This window comes from Mauremys mutica, chromosome 6, assembly GCF_020497125.1.
Source record: "Mauremys mutica isolate MM-2020 ecotype Southern chromosome 6, ASM2049712v1, whole genome shotgun sequence".
In the NCBI taxonomy this organism is placed as follows: Eukaryota; Metazoa; Chordata; order Testudines; family Geoemydidae; genus Mauremys; species Mauremys mutica.
In genome coordinates, this window is record NC_059077.1 from 13277510 (window position 1) to 13297998 (window position 20489).

General features: G+C 43.8%; 1 long non-coding RNA gene across 1 annotated transcript in view; it reads right to left on the bottom strand.

Moving 5' to 3' along the window:
* LOC123372421 overlaps window positions 1-13576 on the bottom strand; it is a 49744-nt gene extending 36168 nt beyond the window's left edge. Inside the window, exons 1-2 of the long non-coding RNA XR_006580280.1 lie at window positions 13482-13576; window positions 6742-6923 (exon numbers count right to left, since the gene is read on the bottom strand). This is a non-coding gene — a long non-coding RNA (uncharacterized LOC123372421). The remainder of the gene's footprint in view (window positions 1-6741; window positions 6924-13481) is intronic.
* Window positions 13577-20489: the final 6913 nt, after the last annotated feature.

Consider the following 20489-nt stretch of genomic DNA (forward strand, 5'->3'; position numbering starts at 1 on the left):
CTGGATGAACTTTGCGGTCCCTTCTAACCCTATGATTCCACGATTCTATGAGGAATAACCAGTGTAGAGATGGTAGCTGAAACTGTGGTAAGAGATGTGGTTGCCTAGAAAGGGTGTAGTGGGAGAAGAGGAGGGGACTACGCACACAGCCCTGCTGGACACCAACAGGTCAGAAAAGATACAGGATGAGGAGCCACCAAAGGTGGCTCTAAAGGAGAGAGGGGCCAGTCTAATGTGAAAAGAACGAGAAGAGCACAATCAAGGAAGCCCAGGCAGGAAAAGGAGTGGAGAGGGAGGAAGCAATCGATGGTGCTGAAGGCAGCAGAGAACCATGTAGAATAAAAATAGACAAGTAGTCTTTTGCCTTGGCTAGGAGAAAGTCGTTGGTGACCTTGGTGGGGTCAAGAGAGGGCAGAGGATCGAAGAGGAACATGGACAGGATCACAGGGGAGGAATTCCAGGGGATGTGAGTAGACATCACACCCCAGAGCCTTGGGAACAAGGGAGAAGAGGAAGAGAAGAAAGAAGTTCGGGAGGCAGGTGGGGCAAACGGGAAGGATTTTCAGGCTTGAGGGTGCTTGTTAGAAAGCAGGAAAGTCCACACAGAGTATTTGCTTTGTTACAGGGAGCTCTGTAGGTGGAACAAATGCAGATTATGACTAAGTGACCAGCAGTGTAGGTAAGAGACCCACACGGTCACATTGTCCGGGTTGCACTGGTGTAAATTAGAAGAGAATCTGGCCCAGAGAGGGGATTTTTGCCATTAGATCTGACCGATTGAAGTCCCTCGGCCAGTCTGCAGAACCAACACCCCATCCTTTCTCAGTAATATTTATTGCAAAAGTCAGGAAGTCATTAGGTGGCAGAGTTCACATTTCCAAGTGCCTGTTTGCTGTAGACACGTCAATATGTTTTTGTGTTTTTTTTTCTTAATTTAACTTCTTGATTGACTTATTATGTACATTGGCACTTTTAAGAGCTTCAAATAAAACACAGTGAGAGTTCAGAACAAATGTAAATGGCCTAAAAGAAAAGGAAAAAAAATCCTATAATCTTTTTTAATGGCTATAAAACGTGGGAAGGATATATCATAAGCTCCCCGCATGGGGTCCTTGTCTGCGTTCAATCCAGTATTGTAATTTAGACATGACTTTTTATTTAATTTCTGACTGAGAAAGGGAAATTAGAAAACAACATTATCTCTGCTGCTTCGTTATAATGAACAATATTTCACAGCACCAGTATAAGTTACCTTATTTTATGAGACAAACATTGGCTGAATTCCATGAATGACTGGGTTTTCTGGTGTTTTTGTCTGCTAAAGAAGCCAAACTTAAGTACGGTTTTTAATTATAAACCAGTTTGTCATCACAGTGATGTATATGCTACATATATACGTATATGTACTGTGTACATTGCTGCAATGACAAACAAGTCTTAAGTCACCACTGGGCTTAAGATCAGGGCATTATTTCCTATCTAAGCCTAAATAAAGGCTGCAATAGTTCAAATGCCACCGTGTAGTGACTTTTCAGTTCCAACCAATGTTTGTAGGAATGTATGCATGTGAGAGAGTGACGGTGTCGGTGACTGAATGTATTCAATGCAGTGGTCATTGCTGAGAAATGAAGAGTTACTCACACTGAGGTATTTAAGGTACTACAGCCTTTGCTTATACTTTGTATAAAACAATGACACCCATATCCAAAGACAGTTGAAAGCAATGGAAAGACTCCGATTGACTTTAATAGGCTTGAGAGGAGCTGGTGACTGTGGTACCTGACACTGTTGTAATGCATGGTAACTGGTAACCACAGTGAAATCTGCATTAGAAACTCCAATCTCCTCTCTTAACAGGTCACCCTAATATATCTCCAAGTGGACAGGCTACAGTTCTGATTCACCTTCATTAAAAGACCACCCACAACTATTTGTTGATCCTTCAATGAATGGTCATTTAAAACCGGATTTCCCTGAATCAATGTTTTAATAGTGACCATTGTATAAATAGAGACCATGGATATGAACCATTGAATTTAATACATTTTATGTATGGGGAAATCCTGCCTGGAGCCCAGATTGGGATTACACTGCTTTATGTTTATTTAGCTGTAAATAACACATTCGCCTTTTAATCTCCATATCCATGTTTTATCATTTTTTTAAATCACAGAGATTTATCCAGTCTGTAATTAACCCTTCTGCATAGTGAAATGCAGGATTGTCTTTTCCCCCAGCCACTAAATACATAATGTTCTGATAAATATTTAAGCAGTAATGAAGAATGTAATGCACAGTAATCCATTAGTCCTGCCTTGGGAGGGGAATGGCATGGTGCTAAAATGGATGGGGTGAGTGCTAAAATCCCAGACTGAACAGAAGGCTTGCAGCCCTCTGTGGGATTTAGCTCTAAACTATACTGCATGTTGGGAAATCCGTTTGAAGGTGCCGGCATGCTTTATTGGTTTGCCACCAAAGCTGTTTTTTAAAAAATATGGAGGATACATGAAAATCATTGGATGTGGTAACACCTATGAAGGGTTAGAGTGGAGAGACAAGTCCTGAATCATAAAGTATATGCCTAACTTTTAAAACATGAGTAGTCCCCATAGGGGTAAATACCTTGTTGAATCCAGGCCACAGACTTGATTGATCCCTTGAGCCAGTTCTTACCACCTCTTTGTCCTGTCTACCATGCAACCTTCCACTCCACCTTGCTCTCCCAATGCCCTGCTCCACCCACCACCTCCTTGTGTGGCCTTGTCTATGCTGGGGGTATGCTTCTGGTTACTGAATGCATTAACTACCACGTTTTAACCAGCATGATGTTGTTTATCTGCATAACACAACTAAAGTAAACAAATAGAATCAATAACAATTCGCTCTCTTTATCTGCCACAATGTTAAACACAATTTTGCCTTTAGAGTGGACCAGGATAGTTATGTTTAAAAACTCATTAGCTGATCGTGGTTAGAGCTGAAGTGTAGAGAAATTGCCTATTCAGTTTCAGAATCTGGGGCAGAACCCAAGTGTCCGGACAACAAGCACTAAACCAAAAGCAGAAGTTCTCAAAGCTTGCTGTCATCTGGCCATTAGGGCTAAGAAACTTGCCAGAGCTCTGCCTACTGTCATGTGATCCTCGCTTTATTTGAGACAATGTTCTCCACCAGTTTTATTATGGAGCCTTTTTATTTTTTGTGGGAGTTGTTTCCTCTTTCTTTTTTTCACCCTTTATCATTCATCCACTAAACCATGGTTGCCCAATTATCAGTATGCTTGTACTATACAGCATAGAGGGGGGGAGGGATAGCTCAGGGGTTTGCACATTGGCCTGTTTAAACCAAGGGTTGTGAGTTTAATCCTTGAGGGGGCCATTTAGGCACCTGGAGCAAAAATTTGTTTGGGGATTGGTCCTGCTTTGAGCAAGGGGTTGCAAGAGATGACCTCCTGAGGTCCCTTCCAACCCTGATATTCTATGATCATCACAGCATTAAAGAAGTAGATGCAAAAATATCATTCTTTTAGTGTACATATATGTTGCATCTCATATAGCAGGCTTGAGACACCCCAAGGACACAAGAGGATGAAGTTTGCACACACACTAGGGGGGAGCAGCTCTGTGTAATGAGGGTATTAATCTTGGTGTAGGGGAAGTACCACTGCTGCCTCCACCCTTCTAGCAGAGGAATGCATGTTTAAATATCTTGGCAGAGCTCCCCAACATTCCCACGGGGGTGTTGCAACTCTGAGCACCCTGGTGCAGGGTTGTGCCTTAGTGGCACAGTAGAATCCCACTGCAATGAGTCCAATCAGACAATGTTACTTGGAGGTCATGGAGAAAGAAGGTTTTCAGATGTGTCTGTGGGTTGCACCTGGGTCAATAAACAGGTTTTTAAATGGTTATTCATTGTACACCTTAATAAAGCTTAATTATAAGTAAGCAGTAGGAAAACCAGGAGACATGTTCCAATAACATCACGCGTCTCAGAATCATTCCTGTGGGGCTCTGGCAGTTTTGTTACTACAATGCAGAATAAAACAAATTAAGAAAACTATTCAAAATTCATTTAAAAACATCATCCAAGGAGCATCATAATAAAAGCACAATGAAGGAGACAAGCTCGCTTGGTTAATTTGCTTCATGTGCTGTGCATGTTTATAGTGTGTCTCTTAGTATGTTTTAATTAGCATCACAATCATCAACTAGTAACTAACAACACATATGGCTCACTTTCCGAGACAAGAGCAGTCTGTTTGGAGCAGGCAAGCTTCCAGAAAGCTGGAACTCGACTTTGTCGCGGTTCATTTGTAAGGTCAGTTGGGTCACAGTTTTCTGTGGAAGATTTGGGCCATGGAAAGCCCTGAGGGAACAGAGACTTGATGAAAGAGGGTATGCTCTAGTCATGTATCAGTTCCCAATCTTTTCAATCCTGCAACTCACCTCCTGCAATTTTAACCAATACTTGACCCATTGATGTGTCAAACTCAGCTGGGACTCATGGTGCATTATGAATATGCATTAATTATGGTGCATGTGCTGCTGTGGCAGACATGTGACTGCACGGTAATGAAATATTAAGTACAACACATGAAATCTTAGGGTACATTACCAGTTCTTCTGCTCACCAGGTCAATTGAAACTGGAACACACTTCAGTTTGTTTCCTGAAGAATTAAATCTTACCATGTGCATAAGTAAGATGCCTTCACTGTATTTGTTTCCAGACCCAGAAATGGATTGCATAACACCTTGCTTAACTTCCCACCTCTCCAGGAATCATTCACTTAGCTTGTCCATATCTTCACTGTGTGTGCTTTCTAAGGCCCAGTTTGTGGCCAGCCTGCGTACAGATACTCAGGGGAGGGAGGTGGTTCCCTTACCTTGGGGTCCAGTCACAATCACAACCGAGCTATCTAACTACCCCCAAAATATGAGGAAGAAATTGGGCCATGAGAGAGAGTGCACACTTGCAGCTCTTAATGGATGCCTTCTACAGACTTCTCCGGCACAATCCTTTGGAGCACCCACAGGGGCAATACAACTTCACAACACCCCCAGTGCAAGACAAAATGGAACCATAAGTATATTTGCCATTTTGATAATACCATGTTCCCATTAAACAGAACTTCTACACAAAGTGCATGCTGGTGTTTAGTTTCAATCTGGAACCATAATGACGGGAGACAGTGACTACTGCTAAGGGACAGGGATATGTAACCTTTTGTAGCTCTCACCTATGTCATGTGACTCAGACCAGGAAATAGTGATCAGTCCTCCCAGATGGCAAAGGGAAAACACAGATCTCTGAATGCCTTACTTGACAGGTAAGTAAAGGGTTTATTTCACCTTAAAACGTTGTTTATTTGTAAATCGGAAGCATACTCTCTTATTATTTGGGGATCTTTAACAGGTTTTTTTAATTCATTTTGTTTTTAAAAAAGCACATTTTTCAGTTCCCCTTAAGAATATTTTGAGAGTTGCTGCACCTTAGCGATGTGATAGTTCATAACAGAATACGACGGAACTAGATTACTAATGTGTAATCTGTAGCATTGCTTAATTTGTTTTGATATTAAAGTTTTAATAGGAAATGTAATTTGATTGCATTTTTAAAATAAAATTTGATTTTCTGTATTATAGCAAAATATTATGAATAATAAGCAAAAAAGTCTAATAGAGTTAGTCATTTCTATTAACAAAATGAATATGTTTAATATGCTTGTTGTGTACTAATTCAAATCATCTGATGCCAGTTTGAACTGATTTAACACACAAGCCCAACCCATGTTCCTTTGCTCTGTATTTCACAATATTGCCAGCACTCGTGCATAAATTTAACATTAACTTGAGAAAGAAATCAAAGTTTTGCAATAAACTCCTCGTACTGCAACCATAAATCAAATAATCATTAGCAGCTGTAACACCTTGTGCTGTGTTCCCAACAGACCTAGCATGGCAGAGCTTGGTCTGTATTTTGATGGGAAATTTCCAAACAGAACCCATGGTATGCTTTAGGAAGCGGAGCTGGGCACTAGATTGGTCAGGTACCTGAGGTTCAGGAATGCAAGCCTGGGGCTGCTGCTGACAGTAGCAGGTCATGCCGGCCACTCCACGTGTTTAATAAAGCTTTTTTTCTTACAACTCTGCCTTCATGCCACATCACCTATCGCTAATGAAACACTGTCCATTTGTAATAATTAAAATCCCGTGGCACTTTTAGTATGAATGATAACCCCTGAAAATGATTTGAGGACTGGAAAAAAGTGACTCACAGTGAGAGACTTAAGGAGCTCAATCAATTTATCTTGTCATAAACAAGCTCAAGAGGTGGCTTGATTACGGTGTATAAATACTTTCATGGGGAGAAAATACTAAAAGGCTCTTTAATCTAGCGGAGACCGACGTAACAAGAACCAATGGCTAGAAACTGAAGTCAGACCAATCAAACTGGAAATAAGGCACAGGGTGGGTGATTAACCCCTGGAACAAAGTACTAGGGGAAGTGGTGGATTCTCCATCTCCTGGTGTCTTCAGATCAAGACTGGATGCCTTTTGGAAGATAAGCTTTAGCAAAACACGAGTTATTGAGCTCACCACAGGAGTAACTGAGTGACATTCTGTGGTATGTGTTTTGCAAGACATCAGAGTAGATGATCTAATGGTTCCTTCTGACCTTACAATTTATGAATGAATCAATGTCTTGCCCCAATTCCCAACTTGGGTAGTTACATTCCACCTACCTAAATGTCCCCTTCAGTTTCAATTGTATTGTACCCTTCTTCAACTGGATTGCAGCCTTCCCGACGCCGTCACACATTGTGAGTAGTATTGCTGTGTTCAGTCAAGCAGCGGTTGAGTTCCACCCCAGATGTGACATGGATGGGTGAAGTGATCCCTGTATATAGTTTGTCTTTTTCTTCAACTATGGGAATGGAGGGTGATACAGAAATACATTGTTATCAGTAGCTTTAAAAGTGAGAAGAAGGGGAAGAATATTAAGTGGGCCATTCAAAGAATTTATGCCAGACCAACTCAATTTATTGTGAGTCTAATTTCTTCATTCTTCTTCTTCTTATTTATAATATCTTAATAACAGAATACCACTTTAAATGTCATGAATGGCAGGAAAGCCCATCAATCAGTATCACAGAAAGAAAGGAAAAAAAAGAATCACTTACGTTTCAAAGACACAGAAATCCTAAAGTAATCAACTCAGACACTTCTCAGGTGAATGTTTCCTTATACTTCTGGGGAGGGGTCCCACAAGGAGCTGTATTTGGCTTTCTCTCCCTCTCTATGCCTTTGCTAGGAGATCTTATCCACTTGCATGATTCAGCTACCATCTACACCTCAGTGACTTGCAGATCTACCTGTCCACCAATTGGTCTCCCTGGGTCCAATTCCACTCCTCATGCTGTCTCTCTGATATCTCCTCACCATCATCTTAATATGGCCCTCACTAAACTATTTGTCTTTCCTCACAAACTCTGCATGCTCTTCATCCTTCTATGTTGCTGTGGACAAAACCATTGCCTCCTCTGCTAGGTCCCTTACCCCCTTTTCTAGATTGGTAATGTCCAAAACTTACCACTTCTTTCTCCATAATCCTATAAAGATCTAGCCTTTTTTCTCCAGTCACTCAGGCCACCATCTCCTTATCTCCTGCCTTGACTATGACAACTTCAATGCAGTGGTTTCCCCAGGAATTGAAATTAAGGGGGGGGGATGTTTGAATTTACGGGGGTGTATCAGGGCCGATGAGGGGTGAGACTGTGAGGATGAAGGTGGGCTGTATGGCGCCATAGTAAAAACTGAAAAATGTTTCATGACCATTTTATTAGATTTAGCTCATGTTTTAAAATCATCACACAAATTAAAGTTGGCTACTCAAGCCTTCTATGAAGCACTATGCCTACAATCTTCTTGGTTTCTTGTTATAATTTTACACAACTCTGTTAATGAACTTCTTGAATCTTTGGGGGCTTCTCGTGTGTCCGGTACTTCCATTCTTTCAATTGGTATACTCATTAGTTCATTCACATGGTCAGGCAGAAGGCGACTTCTTTCAGAACACAAAATTCTATTCAGCAATGAAAAAGAACACTCAGCTGTAGCTGTTGTGCCTGGGAGTAGCAAGAGATGAATTCCTACTTCTTTCATCCCAGGAAACAGGACACAAAGATTGGGTCGAGCCACTAGTGATGATAAAAAAGAAGTTGAAGTCAAATCTTCATTAATTCATCGTATGATATTCCACTCTGTGTTCAAATTCCCTATTTTGTCCTGATCACATGGCAGCCCCATTGCTGGTAGTGCCTCACTCCACTCAACTGTTGGTGTTTTATAGGACAGGCATCTGTAAAAGCTATGTAGAGGTTGAGTAAAACCTAGAAGTCGCTGTTGTAGATTTTTAAGAATCAAGTCTGTGTACCTTTTCAGTTGTCTTAACAAACACGTCTTGTCTTCTTCACTTAAGGATTCAATATAAATGCCTTCATTAGTCAACTTCTGGACTGAAGTCTTTGCTTCTTCCAATACTTTTTCAATGGATAGCTCTCTGATTGATCCAAATGTAGCTTCTATTCCTGGACAAAGATCTACTAGTGTTGTAGCAGATGCCTGGATGGCATTGTTTAATGACCCAAGTGGTTTCAACAGTAGATTTACCAGAGAGAGAATGGCAATAGTTTTCTCTGAACGAAGTAGCAAAAGTAATCCACCAGCCTCACTACTTAGATCCATCCCATCTTGATAGATACTTTCCAAAGCCAGTTATAATGGCTGGAGTAATTTTAAGACAACAGCCAAGGATTGCTCATGGGAAACCCAGCAGGTTTTCCCAGATTGGACTAATTTGAACTTCAGTCCCAGTGTATCTTCTATATTTTCCAAGATATTCAGTCTTTTTGGATTCTTGCTGAAAAAAGAATATAATGAAGACATTAAATTTATAGCTTGCAAAATGCCTTTTGAAGATTCTGCAGCTTGTACTAGTGCTAGTTGAAGTAGATGGCCTCTGCAGTGTGTATAGGAGAGATTAGGGTTACACTTTTCTCTGAGCAAAGCTTGTCTTGTCTCCACCATGTCTTCCAGAGAAGTTTGCATCTCCATCAAATGCACAGGCAGCCATCTGTTTGAAGTCCAATTGACAAGCATATAACTCTTCTAAGGCCTGGTCTACACTAGGACTTTAATTCGAATTTAGCAGCGTTAATTCGAACTAACCGCTCAACCGTCCACACCAGGAAGCCATTTAATTCGAACTAGAGGGCTCTTTAGTTCGAATTTGGTACTCCACCCCGACAGGTGAAGTAACGCTAAATTCGACATGGCTAGCTCGAATTAGGCTAGGTGTGGATGCAAATCGAACTTAGTAGCTCCGGGAGCTATCCCACAGTGCACCACTCTGTTGACGCTCTGGACAGCAGTCGGAGCTTGGATTCTCTGACCAGCCACACAGGAAATGACCCGGGAAAATTGATTTCATTTTCCTGTCTGGGCACTTTGAATCTGACGTCCTGGCTGGACATCGGGGCGAGCTCCGCAGCACCTGCAACGATGCAGAGCTCTCCAGCAGAGGAGTCCGGCCAATCCAAGAATAGAAAGAGGTCCCCAGTATGGACAGACCGGGAAGTCCTGGATCTGATCGGTGTGTGGGGCGAGGAGTCTGTGCTGTCGGAGCTGCGCTCCAGCAAGCGGAATGCAAAGACCTTCAAGAAGGTCTCCAAAGCAATGATAGAGAAAGGATACAGCCGGGATGCAATGCAGTGCCGCGTGAAAATCAAGGACCTGAGACAAGGCTACCAAAAAGTCAGAGCGGCAAACGGACGCTTCGGAGCCCTGCCGCAGACATGCCGCTTCTACGAGGCACTGCATGTCATTCTAGGTGGGTCTGCCACCACTGCCCCACCAGTGACCGTGGACTCAGTGGATGGCATAGTGAACCTGGACAGTTCCTCCTCGATGTTCGCCGATGTGGAAGATGAGGAACGGTCTGTGGAGGACGACGCAGGCGACAGCGAACACAATACCGCTTTCCCTGACAGCCAGGATCTCTTCATCACCCTCACAGAGATCCCCTACCAACCCTCCCCGGCCGTTAACCCGGACTCTGAATCAGGGGAAGGATCAGGCGGTAAGTGCTATAAACATGTAAACATTTATTTTTTATAAAACAGGTATAAAAAAATAGAAATACTATATATAAAATTTTCAATGAAAAACTATATGAAAAGTAGGTCCACACATATAGGGATTGAACAATAATCCTCCAGGGACAATTCAAGAAAGGTCTCATTTAGGTCCTCGAAAAGCCTCCGCAGGAGGTTCCTGGGGAGAGGTGCCTTGTTGGGTGCTCCATGGAAGCACACTCTTCCGCGCCAGGACATCCTTATGTAGATGGGAATCATCACCTCCACAAGCATGGCCGCATATGGTCCTGGTCTCTGCAGGGCTTCCCTTAGCATCCGCTCTTTGTGACTCCGAGGGACCCGCATCAGGGTGATCTCGTTCATGAAATGCTGCATCTAATTAGGGCAATTAGTGTATTGTTACTGTTGTGAATGGTTGACTTTTACTTTGCATAACAATGACCCTCGCTTAACAGCCACGTGTTGTAGGCCACATAGGAAAAGCATACATTGATCTTTCCCGTGCACTGGCGGGAGTGGCTGGAAAAGGGTCAGAGTATATGATTTCCAGATTGCCTTTAGCGGGAGGGCACAGCTATCCATTAACTGATAAGCAGAATGTACTGTAAGGCTTATCAGGACTGTCTGCTAGACGGATTCAGCTGTCTCTCCCCACTTGTCCGCTCTCCTGTGCAATGCCGCAGCCAATGAGAGCGTATTCCGAAATCTCGAACTTGTCCTGAGATCTCGTGAGACTTGTTGCCCTGTATGGTCTTGTTCAGAGAAACTGACTAGACTGTGTTCACTGTTCGCAAACATATATCTGTTCAAGGAAATCAGTTACTTTTCCCATCACACAGCTTCGGCTCTTTCCCGGACTGCCCCGGCATCCCCCTCGCAGAGGCTGGCGCAGATTAGGCGGCGAAAGAAAAAGACTAGGGACGAGATGTTCGCGGAACTGATGGCTTGCTCCAGAGCCGAGGCGGCAGAGCAGAGACAGTGGAGGGAGACCCTATGTCAACAGCATCGCACACACATCGAACGGGAGGACAGGTGGCGGCAGGAAGACCAGCAGGCGACTCAAACGCTGCTTGGGCTAATGAGGGAGCAAACGGACACGCTCCGGCGCCTTGTTGATGTTATGCAGGACCGCAGGCAGGAGGACAGAGCCCCCCTGCAGTGTATCTGCAACCGCCCTCCCCCGCCAAGAAGTCCTGCCCCCCCCTCACCCAAAAGTACAAGACGGCGGGGCGGTAGGGGCCGTGAGAACTGTCACTGCACCACTGCATAGCGCTAATGTACCACACACCTCTCACGCTGGGAGTGGCTAAACTGGGCTGATTGGGAAGTGGCTGCAGTTGGGCCACGCCCCAATCAGGCCACAGCTGGCCTGTATAAAGAGGCTTTGAGCCAGGGGCTCAGCAGTCTCTCTCTGCCTGCAGAGGGAGAAGGGCCTGGCTGCAGGGGGCTAGACACAGGGTATCTGAGTGGAGCAGGGCTGGGGAAAGGCAGAGGAGCTGCAGAGCCCCAGCCTGGGAAGCCCCAGGCTGTGACCTAGCAGAAGGCAACAGGTACTGGGGGTTGCAGAGGGCAGCCCAGAGGTAGGCCAAGGCAGCAGATCCAAACCCAACCTTGCCAGTGATGAGTAGGCTGATACTGCAGTCTGCCCCAGGGTGTGGGGGCTAGACAATGACTGGCAGCACCTGTATAGTGAGGTGAGGTGGGGCTAGTGGGTGGGGGTTCCCTGGGGAGGGAAGATCGTAAGACTGAGGGGTTTCTGCCAGGGGGCAGTGCCCTGGATAACAAGGCACTGGGTCTGGGAGGGACAAGGACAGAGGACAGGTGGATCACTGGCCTGCAGAGGGTGCTCTGGAGCTGGAACAAGCTAATTCCTGGAAGTCACCAGCAGGAGGCACCGCAGGGGTGAGTCTGCACCTCTACAGGTGGGAACCTCTTGAAACCAATAGAAAATAATAATAAAAAAAAAAGTTCAGGCAGGCTCACTTGAGACTAAAGATGGATCTGAACCAAAACCCTGGCTATGAAGAGTGGAATGTTGGAAATTTGGACCTGAATTTTGCAACTTGCACCCATCTGAAATCAAATCTCAGACCAGACTTGCTTGAAATTTAGCCACAGGTCAGTGATTTAACAAAACTGGCTTGAGTTTTGGCTTTGCAGTAATTCTCAAAACTTGGGAAATTTTGCCAGGAGCGGGATTTTGTCATGAATGTTTCCCAGTGCTGTGTAGTTTGTTCAGCCAGTGGTCCAAGTGACTTTGCATACGGCATGCCTTGTACAGTAAATGGAGATGGATCAAGGCCACTAAATTTGAAGCCACACCTAAAGTCAAATCACAATTTCAGGGGTGGTTAGATTTGCAATTTTGACTTGGCATGTTATGATGTGTACCAGGGGCAGTCATGTATTTTCAATATGAATGACTTTTAATCTTAGCTGCAGGAACCCAACAAGAAAGAATAAAATTAAGTCTCCAAGAGTGAGCATAGTGTCCAGCTCTCCTTTGTAACAGACTGTATCAATTCTGGGGAAAAAACTGGCTGCTGTCTGTGCACACAAGCAGGATATTTAGAAAGTTAAAGGTCCTGCACCAAGGAAATACACATTTCATACTATAGACTTTTTATAAAAGTAAAAGCTGTTTGCAAACTCTAAATCCAAATCTGTGCTTAGATGTCAAGACCACCCCAAAAGCAGAGTGTGTGCAGATCCAAGGCCCATCACTATCAATAATTGGCATTAGATTTAGATGATGATCACACAGCCCAAAAGAAGAGGATATAATGAAGTATATGTACAAGATACACAATCTGACTAAAACAACAAGGAGTTCTTGTTGTTTTTGTGGATACAGACTAACACGGTTAACCCCTGATCTGACTAAGATTCTAGCTAAGAACTGTGATGGTATCTCACTTTCTTCAGCTTTCTTCATGCAGTACCAGCCTCACAGGTCCTTGTTCTATGTGGTACCTCTTAGTAGAAGCCACAGTCTCTCTTGTCCTCATACAAGACCAGTAACTCACTAGTCGTTTGCTTTCCTTTGTTTCTGACACCCTTAAGAGGATAATCATATTGGGATTGATGCAGGAATTACTGGGTGAAATTCTATGGCCTGTATTATGCAGGAGGTCAGACAAGATGGTCACATTCTGGCCTTAAAAACTATGACTCTATGGATAATGTTTCCTGTGAGAGTGCCAGTCAGGGTATAACAGGAAGACCCAGTATTACAACTAGTTTATATAATCAGACCCAGTGCAGATTAATTTAGAACAAATATGCACTGGGAAGAAAGGTTGCATGAAGCTATCTGGCCATCTACACACCTATTCTGAGAGGTACTGTGCAGAGGGGCTGCAGTGGTCGAGACACTGCAAAAGGGGACGTCTCTGGTGCTTCTGCTCTTGCTCGCTGATTTACTATTCAGAATTTAGAATTTATTGAGGATTCTTCCTTTGTCACATCATCTATCAGAGACAGACACCAGAGAGATGGAAGTTAAAAAAAATTAAAAACCTGTTTATTGCTCAACTTGCTCTAGGCATGTTTTAGTTTATTGTTCAGCTCGGTTCATTTCAGTGTTTCAATTTGAACGGTTCGCTTAGTTGCTGTGGCTAAAAAAAAATAAATTAAAAATCCATAAGAAAACCTATTTAAAAGAAGAAAAAGTTGAGATTTGTGGGGGCCCACAGCACCTCACAACAGCAGAGGTGTCAGTGGATAATTTAAGGGCACAATCCGGCACAGCGGAGCTTGCTTCCGAAATGAGGAGTCTCAATTGCCTATTCCTCAGGCGTTCCACCCGCAGAGCTGCCATTGACATCCATAGGAGGAGCTCCCTGAGTCAAATGAGTGCAGAACAGGCACTAGAGACCCGCATTGCAGATAAGAGATCCACTTTTGCTTTATTTTGTTATTGCTTGGCACGCACAAACCAACGACAGGGGAGGTATGCGTTTAGAGTTTGGGTAAAGTATTTACTTGAGATCAAGAAGCCAGATCTGGCTCTTGCTGGTTTTATTCCAGTGGAGATCCATGGGAATTGATGGAATCACTCTGGATTTGCAGGGTAACTGAGAGCAGGATTTGGGTCTGATTCTCCACCGCCTTTACATCTCTTCAAAGGGAGTGTAAATGCTTACTGTTCTAACCCGGTTCCATCCAATTTATTCATAAAAATGTGGACCGTGCCAAACTGATTCTCATTCAGCCGAAATCCACATTGGACTCATTCTGCGGGGTCCTTACAAACCCCAGAACTCTATTTGACCTGCCCCAGTTAAACCACTCAGACCACGCCTTGCCATAGACATCCTCTGCCTGGGGCCTTGCAAGGTCCTTCCAGAAAAAATGAAATCCTAATTCTTCATGCATCTGCTTGTAACATTTGAAGAAACCTTCTTTTGCAGCAGCAAATGCATTAATCTCTATGGGAGATCAGTCAATTACAGCAAATTGAGCTATTTCATTTCTGCCTGCAAATGGCTTTCAGTTACCCAAGTAGACACATTAATCTAATAACTAATGATCATATAGTTTACTAATCATACAGTGCCACATGTGGTATTAGATCTAATTATATTTAAGATTAAGACATCTTTCCATGTGTATTTTTCCCAGTTACCAGCCTGGTATGGCTGAGTGAAAACAGAGCAAAATAAAGATAGAAGAAGAGGAAGGGTCTTTTTTCAGATGCTTTCTAATACTGTTGGTCCTGGTTGTCCTTAGAATAGGCTAAAACTCTCAGAAAGTTTATTGAGAGACAGATCTCAAAGTAAATCCTCAGTCAGAGACTTGAGAAAGAGCCCAGAAAACCCAAAGGAACTCAGTCTAAACCTGGCACAGGGGCTCCCTGAATAGAAAAGAACATGGTCTGTTGTTAGAAAGTTGAGGGCACAATCTGGCAAACACTTACACACGTGCTTAACTTTACTATCGTGAGTAGACCCATTGAAATGAATGGGGCTGCTCTTGGTAGTAAAGTTAAGCACGTGCTTAAGTGTTCGCAGAATCAGGGCCTTTGAGAAGTGGACAAAAACAGGTTTATCCTTTGTTTTTTTAATCTTTGGAATTACATTGCCACCTTGCCGGACTATGGAGGATGCAAGACCTTATTTACTTGCTCAGTAGTGACGATGGAAGAGGCTACGTGAGATCTGGCAAAGGGCTATATGCTTAATGCAAAATACAAAATTAATTCTTTAGTGTTAATGCAACGTCAAGTACACAAAAATGGGGAGAATCAGAATTAAGGTGAAAGCCCTATGCCTTTAAATATGATCTCTCTTTTGATCATTTTAAATTATTTGTCAGATACTACAATGCACAGTATTAAACAAACTAACTTGCAGTATAGTACATGCAGCATTCAGATTTGGCTTGATTTTTAAGTCTTGTTGAAATCTACAAAACAAGTCAAGTTTGAAGAAAATCAGAACAATGGTTTTAAATGTATAAACATTATTCTTATGCTTTTAGAGAGTTCTATTTTTGAATTATATTTGCTTCTATTCCAGGTAGGTTCTCATACTACCCTCATCACCATAGTATCTCAGTGCCTTCCAGTAGTCCACTAAGTGCTGTGATTGTCACATATGGTTTCTTCTTTCTCTCATTCTCTCCCTGGGAGGAGAATTGTGTGTGCAGTGAGTGTTTTGTTTTGGTCCCTTTTTTTAAAGGTACCTGCTGTTCTGTGTTTCTGTTAGAGAAGGCACGTTGAAGAAGTTTGCCTTGCACTTGGAGCAGCAAGTGGTAAAGTTTGGAATGGTCCTTAGTTCCTGTGCGAGTTCATTCTGCAGACTCAGAGCAGCCCCTGAGAGTGCTCTGTCTCCTGCCCAGATGAACTTTACCCTTATGGTGGCCAGGGCCGGCCTTAGGGAAAATGGCATCTTGAGCAAACGGGGGCGGGGGGCATCTCCCCATACAGAAACCGTCCACTCAGCGTGTAGGCAGCGATGGGAGTGGGAGCTTCCTGCAGCCAGGGTTGGTTCTCAGAGGTGGGTCTGAACAGACCCTGGGAGTGGCCTGTGCCCGGGAAGAGTAAGTCCTGTCCCTCCCCAGCATGGCCAGACCAGCAGCTGCAGCCGGGCACACAATAGGAGCCCCCTGCCATGGCTTGAGCTGCTCCAGGCCCAGTGCTGGGGGGTTAAAGGGGCCTTGGGCTGGCTGTGTGCATGAGGGTTGACCATGGCGCCCTGGGCGGTTGCCCACATCGCCTGCCTGCCTAAGGCCAGCCCTGATGGTGGCATAGGAACGCTGGCCAGAAATAAACTGGAAAAGGGGCATTGTGTGCAGCCATTTGCTCAGGCCCCAGAAGATCTCCAAGAAAGTGCTGCTAGCATAGTTCACCGATGCTGCCTGAGCCACTGGCCAGTATTATAATGGGTCGCAATGGGAGCGACGCAGTCATTGATTATTCCTGTTTGGTAAATCATTTTATTCGTGCGGGTATTTTTTGTATCACCTAAACAATGACCCGTCACATGTGAGGATCTTATGACAGCTACTGTCTAGACACATTTTGTAAAGACCTGGTCAGTATGTGTTAAAATTCCAGAGAACTGTGCTCATCCCTCTCATCTTTGGCATAGGAACTAAGAATCATAATAAAAGATGATATTGAGGCAGGATAATAATCAGGGACACTCTGAAAAAAAATAAGCTGTAAAATAGCCTAAAAGGACCCTCCTTTTTCCCTGGAGGAAAGGTGAAGTTAATTGCTAGGGACCCATATGTAGGAATTACAAATTTGCAATTACTGTGCTTCATCCTTCACCTCTGCCCTACTATATTTACAGATGCTATTTATAGCCGATATACAGTACTCCACCCTACTTACTCTATAGTAACTACATTGGCAAGTATAGGGCCTGAGCCTTTGGACACCTATGCATGTGAATAACTTTACACAAGTGAGTAGCCAATAGACCCCATACACTTGTCAGAGTTTGCAGGATTGGGTCCTTAGAGTGTAGTCAGCTATGATGCATTTTGTGATATCTTTGTATGAAAAACCCTATACAGAAATAATTTCCCTTCCATTTTTCAACTCTCTCTATATATCTCTGTGTGTGTGTGTGGTTAGCTAGCTAGGGTGTAGTATATACATATGTGGACTTTAGAGCATTTAGCATCAATGTAATATAAACAGGCAATAATAAACAGTAAGCGACTCTCAACTTTATATGTAGCAGAGCTTCTGCTCCACTATAAATATCAGATGACCTTAACTTTAGGTGGTGCAACCAGGTCGATAAGATAAGATAAAATAAGATATTAAAATACTTAAATCAAAGGAACTTAAGCAGAGAGTTGAGGATTCTTCCTCGAATCTGCATACTAGCACAGAGATTTGCAGCGCTTAGCCAGAGCTACAATCTTGTTTCTGAGTGGTTGTGAACACTCTTGTCATACTGTGATTTTGTTATTGTATAGCAAAGCTGCTGTGAATATTTGGTAGAAACCCCATCATAGACGGTGGATGGCATGATTCTAAGACATGCAGAGACTGATCTTTACCTCTCACATGCCTTAGGCAGCAGCTCTTTTTGTCTGTGTGTTACTGTTCCACTAATCACACTGCAGCTGACATGCCTCCCAATATTTAACTTTCTTGGGACCTCTGGTAGTTTATTAGAATTTTCAAGCTACAGGTACTAGTATTTCTGTGTTCAATTACTCGACCACTTTTGCTGTGTGAGAATTCCCTGCCTCAGGCGAAGTGGTAACTGGAGTGATAGGAATAATCATTTGGAGGTGATATTTCAGGAACATGTACAGGAAAGTAGAAGACGGGCTGTGACAAACAAATTTGAGAGTATCAAAAAATCAATTCCACTCATACAACAGGAATGAGCAAAAGAAAGAAAAACCCAAATCAACAGCCTTTTAGGGGGGTGGTTTTAGAAAAGGATGGTAGCCCTTTTTAAAAATGTTAGTGTAGAAATACACTTAAACATCAAATATGGATCTGCACACCAGTTTGTGTTTTGAGTATTCCCAAGGTCTGTGGGTGTTCAGTTGCAGAGCTTTGATGTGGATAAATCCATATAGTACTAAACCTTAGAGCCCGAACCAACTTCCATTATAGGCAATGGGAGGTCTTCCATTGACTTCAGTGGGAACTGGAGTTTCAAACAAAACCCATAGGTTGTACCATGCAAATGTGGCTTTCTGTTTTGATGCCATGATGAATGACGTTACATCACTGGAGCATCAATGGGGTCTGCTTAATTTTTTTCAGGTTTGCATATGAAACGATAGGAAGAGTTGATCTAATGTCGTGGTCAAAGGATACTAGAAATGCTGCAGGGTCTGATGGAGTGTACACGCCACATTAAGCCTGAGGGGGTTAATGAGGGCCTGAGAAGCTCATTAGGGTGCCTGGTGTCACCTGCGAGAGGGAGGGCCATGGTTAATTAAGAATGAAGCCCAGCTAGGACAGCACTGTAAAGCCAGGAGGCTGAAAGCAGAAGGGGGCTGCAGGGGGAGGAGTCTGCAGTCACTCCCTGAGAAGAGGGAGCTTGTCGGGGACAAGGAAGACATCTGGGGGGGAGTAAGCCCAGAAAGCCTGGAGGAAGGAGTCCAGCCAGAGGCTAGGAGGGAGTGAAGTAGCCCTGATGAATAAAATGGATTCACCACCAGAACCTCAGAAAGAGGCAAGAGACGATAGAGAGGCGGGGTAGGAAAGAGCACAGGGAAACAGTAACAGGGATGGGGACTAAGCACACCGGGATAGGGTCCCTGGGCTGGAACCCAGTGCAGTGGTTGTGCCTAGGCTCCCCGGCCATTCACTGGTATAGTGGCACAAAGCCAGATCTGGGGCTGACCACTGTCTGGAGAAGGCATTTGGACAATAGTCCTGTTGGACTTCCTAACCCTGGAAGGCATAGGTGCCGACTCTGTGGGTGGTCCAGGGCTGGAACACCCATATTAAAAAAATGGTGGGTGCTGAGCACCCACTGGCAGTCAGCTTCCTCCTGGCAGCCCCACTGATCAGCGCCTCCCCCTCCCTCCCAGTGCCCCCTGCCTGTTGCGATCAGCTGTTCCTTGACATGCAGGAGGCGCTGGGGGGAGGAACGAGGGCGGGGTGCACTCTGGGGAGAGGGTGGAACAAGGCAGGGTGGGAATGGGAAGAGGTAGGGTGGAGGTGGAGCCTCGGGGGAAGGGGTGGAGTAGGGGGGAGCACCCCCCAGTTCATTAGAAAGTCGGGGCCTATGCTGGAAAGGATGGTCCAAATGGGGACATGGCCAGAGGGCCAAGTTACCAGAAGAGAGACTATTGCAGAGCGAGCAGAGAGCAGAAGGGGGCACCTGAAGCTGCGAGAGCTCCTGTCCCAGATCTAGACACAAGGTCATTCTTGTAGATTGATCAGAGTTTTCATTTGGTCAGGATGAGCTTTGAACATCAAACCGATTATCAATGCGGAGATAAGACAGAAATAAGAAGTGCAGTATTGGAATTATAAAGGGGTTTGCCAGGGCTGAGTATTGCCATGTATTTCATGGAAGCATCTTCCATACCTTGAAAAAGTTCATTGACACATCCCTGGAATATCCACATAGGGAAAGGAAAAGAGTGAAAACAATAGAAAGGGGAGCGATAAGAATGGAGACATACACGCTCGTCTACCCCAAACCCCCAACATCCCATTTCACCCCTAAAAAATAAATTAATAAAATCTAAAAAATCAAAACCCAAAACCTCTACCCCTTGACAAGAGTTTTTACCCACAAAAAGAAAGCGGTGCCAGAGACTTCATAAAGTTCACTGGGGCAGTGGTTCTCAACCAGGGGTACACGTGTCCTTGGGGATACACAGAGGTCTTTTGGGTACATCAACTCATCCATATATTTGTCTAATTTTACAACAGGCTCTACATAAAAAAGCACTAGCAAAGTCAGTACGAACTCAAATTTCATGCAGACAATGTCTTGTTTATACTGCTCTATATACTATACACTGAAATGTAAGTACAAGATTTATATTCCAATTGATTTTTTTTAATTATATGGTAAAAATGAGACAGCAAGCCATTTTTCAATACTAGCGTGCGGTGACACTTTTGTATTTTTATGTCCGATTTTGTAAACAAGTCGTTTTTAAATGAGGTGAAACTTGGGGGGGACGCAAGATAAATCAGACTCCTGGAAGGGTGCAGGTCTGGAAAGGTTGAGAGCCACTGCACTAGGGGCTTCCCAGCTGCTATTGATTTCAAGTGGAAGGTGCCCTGATACTAGGGTGATGGGTGACAAGTATAAAACCGTAAGATAGGTAAAAGACAACAGAGGGAACCTCAGACTTACCAGTTTATTAATAAATAATAATAAAGATAA